The 6,584-nt window shown below is 37.2% G+C and overlaps 1 non-coding gene across 1 annotated transcript; it reads right to left on the reverse strand.

Annotated features, from left to right (window-relative positions):
- Nucleotides 1-6,088: 6,088 nt before the first annotated feature.
- On the reverse strand, nt 6,089-6,238 carry LOC117795614. Its single transcript, XR_004619688.1, has one exon. It is a non-coding gene; the product is annotated as a U12 minor spliceosomal RNA (small nuclear RNA).
- Between the last annotated feature and the right edge of the window lie 346 nt (nt 6,239-6,584).

Raw genomic sequence — 6,584 nt, forward strand, 5'->3', positions numbered from 1 at the left:
TAACAGGTTCTGTACTTGTTATGTTCCTATTTTTAAGGTACCTTTTATACACAGGGAAATGCATACATCATAAACATACCATTTGATGAGGTTTGACAAATACATACACAGATGTGATCCAAACTCCTATCAAGTTATTGAATGTTACCATGATTCCAGAAAGTTCTGTTCTAAGTCAGAACCTACTTCTACCCCTCACATTCAGGACGTACTCATTATGGTGATGTGTTTTGCTACTGAGATCAGTTATGTTTTTTGGTACATCTTCATATAAATGAATTCGATCTATGTATACTCTTTTGTGTCTGGCTTCCTTCACTCTACATAATGTTCCTGAAATTCGTCCATGTTGTTGTATCAGCTGTTCAGTCTTCTTTATTGCCAATACTAAAGAATTGCCTTTTGAAAGCCCCTGTAATTCTTTCTCTGCTCAAGAGTAAAGCCAGCCATTTAAGAAACAAAACAAGGAAAGGGAAAAAAAAAAAAAGAAAGAGAGAGAGAGAGAAATCAAGAAACTGACTTTTAATTATAGAGAACAAATTGATGGTTACCAGAGGGGAGGTGTGTGGGGGGTGGGTGAGATAGGTGATGGGGATGAAGGAGGGAACTTGCTGTGATGAGCACAGGGTGATGTATGGAGTTGTGGAATCACTATATTGTACACCTGAAACTAATATGATAGCACTATATGTTAACTGGAATTAAAGCAAAAACTTGAAAAAATACATAAAAAATAAAAACCGAAAATAGGTTATAAAACAGAAAAGAGAGAGTGAAGCCAATCTAGAGCATTTTAAAACAAAGTGGGGAAAAATTGTAGGTAGATTTTTTCACTGAGTTTTCAAATATTAGGATCTGCTGTCTGAGGGTGTTTTTCTTAGTTGTTCTTTAGACTCTAACTTCTGCTTGTCCTTTCTACAGTAGAAATTTGCTCATTAGGTAAAGAACTTGATTATTTCACGGGGTGGAAAATATTTAGCCTTTCTCACTTGTTGTTTTCTTTGCTCCCTAAATATACTAACCACGTGCAGACAGCTGTGGCAATACACAGGCTAGAGAAGAGGCGCGAAGGACATGTATGACTGTTTGCCTCTGTCCTGAAGCTGTGTGATAGTGGTGGGAGTATCGTCCCTAGATTGTAAGAATGTTTCCATTAGTTCCAATGCTAAACCACCGAAAGCCTATGAAAGGAAAGCTTGACAAAGAGTAGCCACATTTTGCAACTGACACTCACTGAGTATGGATAAATCTATGGCAGGAGTGAAAAAGAGAGATAAGCAACCAATTACCTGCTATAATACCAAGGATCTGAAATTGGCTCTAGTTCAGTCCTAAACTTCTATTAGAAATATGTGCCTATGTGAGAAAATTAAAGGAAAGTTGTTGAGATTATTAACAAATGAAATAAAATGGGGGAAAAAATCTGCTTTATTGAAGCCAATGGAAGCAATATATTTGACCCAATCAAATCAATGCTCGAGTGAGACACCTACACTCTAAAGGAAATCGGGGACTGGAGAGGAGGAAGGAAATTAAAAAAGTACTCCAAGAAGTTATCTTAACCTCTGTGACAGAAGTTTTGTCAAAAATTTTTCTTTACAACTCAAAGAAAACAAAGCCAAATCTCCATTTCCTCACAGTTACTCTTTTTGTTTCTTTGGTGTTTTTCTGTTTGTTTATTTGTTTTCTAACTTTGGTGAGTCTTCCTTTCTTCATTTTCTTTGTATTTAATTTCCGTATGCTTCACAAATTTTACTTTTGTAAAATAAGTTAACAGAAAAATGACATGTAGAAAATAAATAGTATAATTCCGAAGTTCTTATGACATTAAACAGTTGTAAAATTAGTCTTCCAAGTAACTATAGAAGCTTAGAAACACATCCTCTCAGTTCCTCTCCTATCCTGTTGTGGACCTGTAGCTCGTAGTCATGGGCTGGGTAGTGCTGACTTACATCAACTCTTACTGTGTTTTGAAAGTTTGTATCCCAGAAGAGAGAGATAATTTTGAACAAATTCATTGTTTTGTTTTATTTTATTTATTTATTTATTTGAGAGAGAGAGAGACAGAGCGAGCGAGAGAGCAGGAGGTGGGGGAAACAGAGGGAGAGGGAGAAGCAGACTCCCTGCTGAGCAGAGAGCCCAATTAGGGGCTCCATCCCAGGATCCTGGGATCATGACCTAAGCCGAACGCAGATGGTAACCAACTGAACCACCCAGGTACCCCCAAATTCATTCTTTAGAATGACATTTACTCCACCATTTTCAACTCCTAAATAGTTTACTGGTCATTGGTAGCTTCTCTATCATAAATCAGTAACATGCTTAATTTTATAGTCAGGATAAATTTACAGTTAATATTTTATGACAAGCTCATATTTTCAATAAAGCAAAGTTCTTAGTACAGAATTATAATCTGAAAAATGGTTGCGCTTCATGCTAGGACTATAAAAATACCATAATCAATGAATTATTTTAAAGAGACATTCTCTTACATATATGGTTATTTTGATTTTCCTAAATATGTCATCTATTAGGAAAAGCTAAATGGAGGTTATGTCATCTCCCTTCTGCTCCCCTCCTTGCCCTAGTATCTGTTGCTCAACTCAATAGATACTGTCTCGTTCCTCTTTTTTTGGGTTTCAACTGCCATAGATACGCCATGCCTTTCATGAAATATCAAAGCAGTAATGGCCTTCATAATATTTTCACTACTACCTGACAGAAATAAATCTCTTTATTGTTCTTAAAAGACACTTACCAGAAAGATAAAGTGCAAATACTTCCAAAGCAATGTTCACTTATCTCTAAATCTGCAAAGACTTATCTTCACACCAGATATGTTAAAATAGACAGGAACTCCATCACTTCAAAAAAAGCCAAATTAGAAATTTAGCTTTGGAGTTCAGAGCTTAGTGTATTCACCCCCACCAGATTTATTTGCAGAGCCCAATAAAGTTTTATAACTTTCCTTTCTAACAAAGTTGTTTCAAAAATAGGTGTTATCTTTTTACATCTTGAATGTATGATTTATTGTATTTAACTGGCTATGGAATGAGATCTGGCATGAAGATTAATTAGCATATTACTAGGTCAATCAGGATCATAAAAGGTTAAAGAGTGAAAAACTGAAAACCTGAACTCTCAATTAAAAGAGCTGAACGGTGAAGTGGTGGAGGGAAAAGCTGCTGTGTTTATTATGTTTTGTCAGTCTGTGTTTATGTTAGTGTTGGATGACATCATAAACATTTCATAAATAATGTACAACCCCAGCTTATTTCTTCTTGAAATATAATAAACAGTGGTCTTTTCCAGTCACTGCATCTCTGTGTGTTTAATGGTCCTTGCTGGGGGTAGTACTGTTTTTAGCAGAAGCTCATTAAATTACAGACATTTCTAGAATTGGATGTAGTTGCAAAGAAAAACCCTTGGAGCAGAGATAACCAGCAAAAAGGAAAAGTAGCAGAGAAAATGACTAGAAACAAGATCCCGACCAGCCAAAAGTCAGTATATACCATAATCTTTGTGGCCTCAAGGAACAATGTGGTTGAAATAGGCTGATGTAGAGCCAGAGAGTGGCTTATTATTTAGTTTATTGTCTGTCTCTCCTTACTGGAGTGTAAAAGTCCGTGGACATGAATTTTTTTTTAATCCCCCCACCCCCCGAGTCTCCAGTGTTTGGCACTAGTACTTGTTCAGTAAATATTTGTTGAATGAGTGAATGAATGCCTGTTTTCTCTGAATGGGTGGGTGGGTGGGAGGGCCACCCTTTCTATATGAGGGACTACTTCGACCACCATGAAATACTAGAAAGCAACTTGGCTCTGGTAGCTTTTTACATTATATTCTCTCTCCAAGCCAAACGAGCTTAAACATTCTTAGCTAATGTAGGAAATATCTTTTCAGTCAAGAGAGATTACCAGGAAGGATTTAAGTAACCAATGGATCCACTGGAGTCTATCTGTATCTGAGGGGGAGATGTTTAGGTGAATAACACTCCCGTGTTATTTGTTTGTCTCTTTGTTTTGTTTTCATTTTTTTCTGTAAACAAATCCACACCTCACTTCAGCAAGATAAAAAACGAATAGCGAGAACACACTGACATGTTCTTCTTCAGAGCATGTGAAGACTAGGGCGTACTGGGGTGCAGCAAGCTTAGTTAGCCTCCCCCAGTGGCCCTAGACCAAGCAGACAGTGTGTGAGGATTTGGAGGTACAGCAAAAGCCCTTGAGAACAGGAACATTGATACCAGGCAGGGCTTTGAGGTTTCATATGGTTACACAGGACTTTTGACCTTCTGATATCCTTCAGTCACAGAAGTTGGTAAAGGGAAGCTGTTAGGATCAGAGGAGTAAAAAACAAGTCTTGTTCTAGACATCCACTGGATACTCTATATTGACCAGCAATTTGATGATAGTTCCCTAATTGTTCTCAACTTTATTTATTTTTGCTTCAATTCCCAACCCTCATGAAATCTCCATCAGTAATGTCATTGTGTTTGGAGTATAACCTGATAATTAGATGGGAGATTCTTTAACATGAGATTTAAATATCTTAGATCCCAAGGTCTAAGATCTTAGATCTTCTCATCTGCCCAGACACCTAATAACAGAAAAAAAGGGACACATAAAAACAAAAAATAATCTAACCTTCCGGTTTCTGAATGAGATGGAAGATACAATGGAATCTGTCCATGAATAAGTGACCGTATTTAATGGTTGACAGGTTGGAAAATAAGCATAAAGTTAACATGATTTCTTTAGTGGGATTTCAGATTTAAAATATGAACACTTTGTTGGGTAGAAATGTGGATGGTGTGACTCTACCATGAACTTAGATATTTTTTCTGTTTAATTACTTCATGTTTAATATCAAGTATGTTAGTCTGAGTATCTGTAAATTCTCTATTTATCTATGTGTATAGGCAAAATTCAAATCATTTCCAGAACACACATGCCACTCCTTCCCCACATAAAAAATAAACAGGCTCAATCAAGTTAACCAAATTTAATTCATACAGTAAATTCCTGTTGTTCAATAAGGTGGGGCATGGTTATAGATCTTCATCCAGATTCATCCTGGGTTATAGGTAAAGTAAAAAAGAGCTGCTTTAAAATACTCAGTCTCTCCACCCTAAAATAATGAATGTTGTTATTTACTCAATTCTGTTACACATCTGATTTAGTGTTTATAGTTTTCTTTTTTTTAAAAGATTTATTAAACACTACATCTGAAGCTAATGATGTACTATATATTGGCTAATTGAATTTAAATTAAAAAAAAATAAAGGTTTATTTACTTGAGAGAGTGAGGAAGAAAGTGTGCATGAGGTGGGGAGGGGCAGAGAGCAAGAGTGAGAGAGAGAACCCTCATGCCGACTCCCCGGTGAGTGTGGAGCCCTACGCAGGGCTCAATTCCAGGACCCTGAGATCATGACCTGAGCCGAAATCAAGAGTTGGATGCTTAACTGACTGAACCACTCAGGCGCCCCTAAAGTTTTCTTCATAAGGGTCTATATTTTGTTTTTCCCTTTTAAGTGATTTATGTCCTTGGCATTGCAGTTTTCTTTGTTTTTGTATAAGGGAAGCATTGAGTTTTTGCATAAATGTCTGTGCCCAGTCGGTTTGTGGATATCTCCCTTGAATTCAAATTATTTTTAATATATTCTCTTGGGATTTTATAAGAATAATGATATTATGTGCCCCAAATAATACAGTTGACTAATTTCTAATGCTAAGTAACTTTCCCTTGCCTCATGGTTTTTGAGTTGTGGGCATGTGAGTCAGCCATGGCTAAGTGTGTGTTTTTGCCTAAATCTTGTGAAAACAAAGCAAAGGGAAAGGCCAAGGAGAGAGATCATTTGCTGTGATTGAAGAAGACTGGAGGGCCCAGTGGTGTAATGATGAATGATAACGTTGAGGGTCTCCCCAACAGATCATTCCTATGAAATAATCTTGGATTCCTTCCCTCCCTCCTGCCCTTCCTTCCTTGGATTAACCCTGTTTATTACTTTGTAGGAAAGAAGCACCTTCTCAGTCTTGCTTATTAACTTGCTTTTTAACTAGTCTACTCTTCCAGTGTTAAAGGGGGATGGGCAGATCATGACTCCCGGGCATCCTACCAAGTAGGTGGATCACCTTAGGGGCAGCCCGTATCCACTCACAAATTCATCTAACATTAGCAGTGAGGATTTGGGTGGTACCCCGACTTGTTATTTTCCTTACTCATAAGTTTAAGGCATCGATTTCTTCCTTTCTTAATTTCTTTCCACATAGAATTCTCTGGCTTTCCAGTTGATTCTGTGAACTCTCTACTATTCCTCCAGTTAGATCCTTTTCTGTGTGAATTAATCAAATTTACAGTTTCATTGAAAATAGAGATTGAAAAAGAGTCCTGACTGGGGGTGGAGAGTGGAGTAAAGGCTGGAGATGCAACAATGCCAGAATTCAGAAAACAGTGATTAGATCTGGGGCAGCACAGGTTATCTGGATTTGCTCAGTAGTAGGGAATAGATTAGAAGGACCAGTCAAAGAAGATTAGAGATGGCTTTAGGTTAAAAATCTTAGACTAACAAAATAGCCTATGGG

This window comes from Ailuropoda melanoleuca, chromosome 1 (genome assembly GCF_002007445.2).
Source record: "Ailuropoda melanoleuca isolate Jingjing chromosome 1, ASM200744v2, whole genome shotgun sequence".
NCBI lineage: Eukaryota > Metazoa > Chordata > Mammalia > Carnivora > Ursidae > Ailuropoda > Ailuropoda melanoleuca.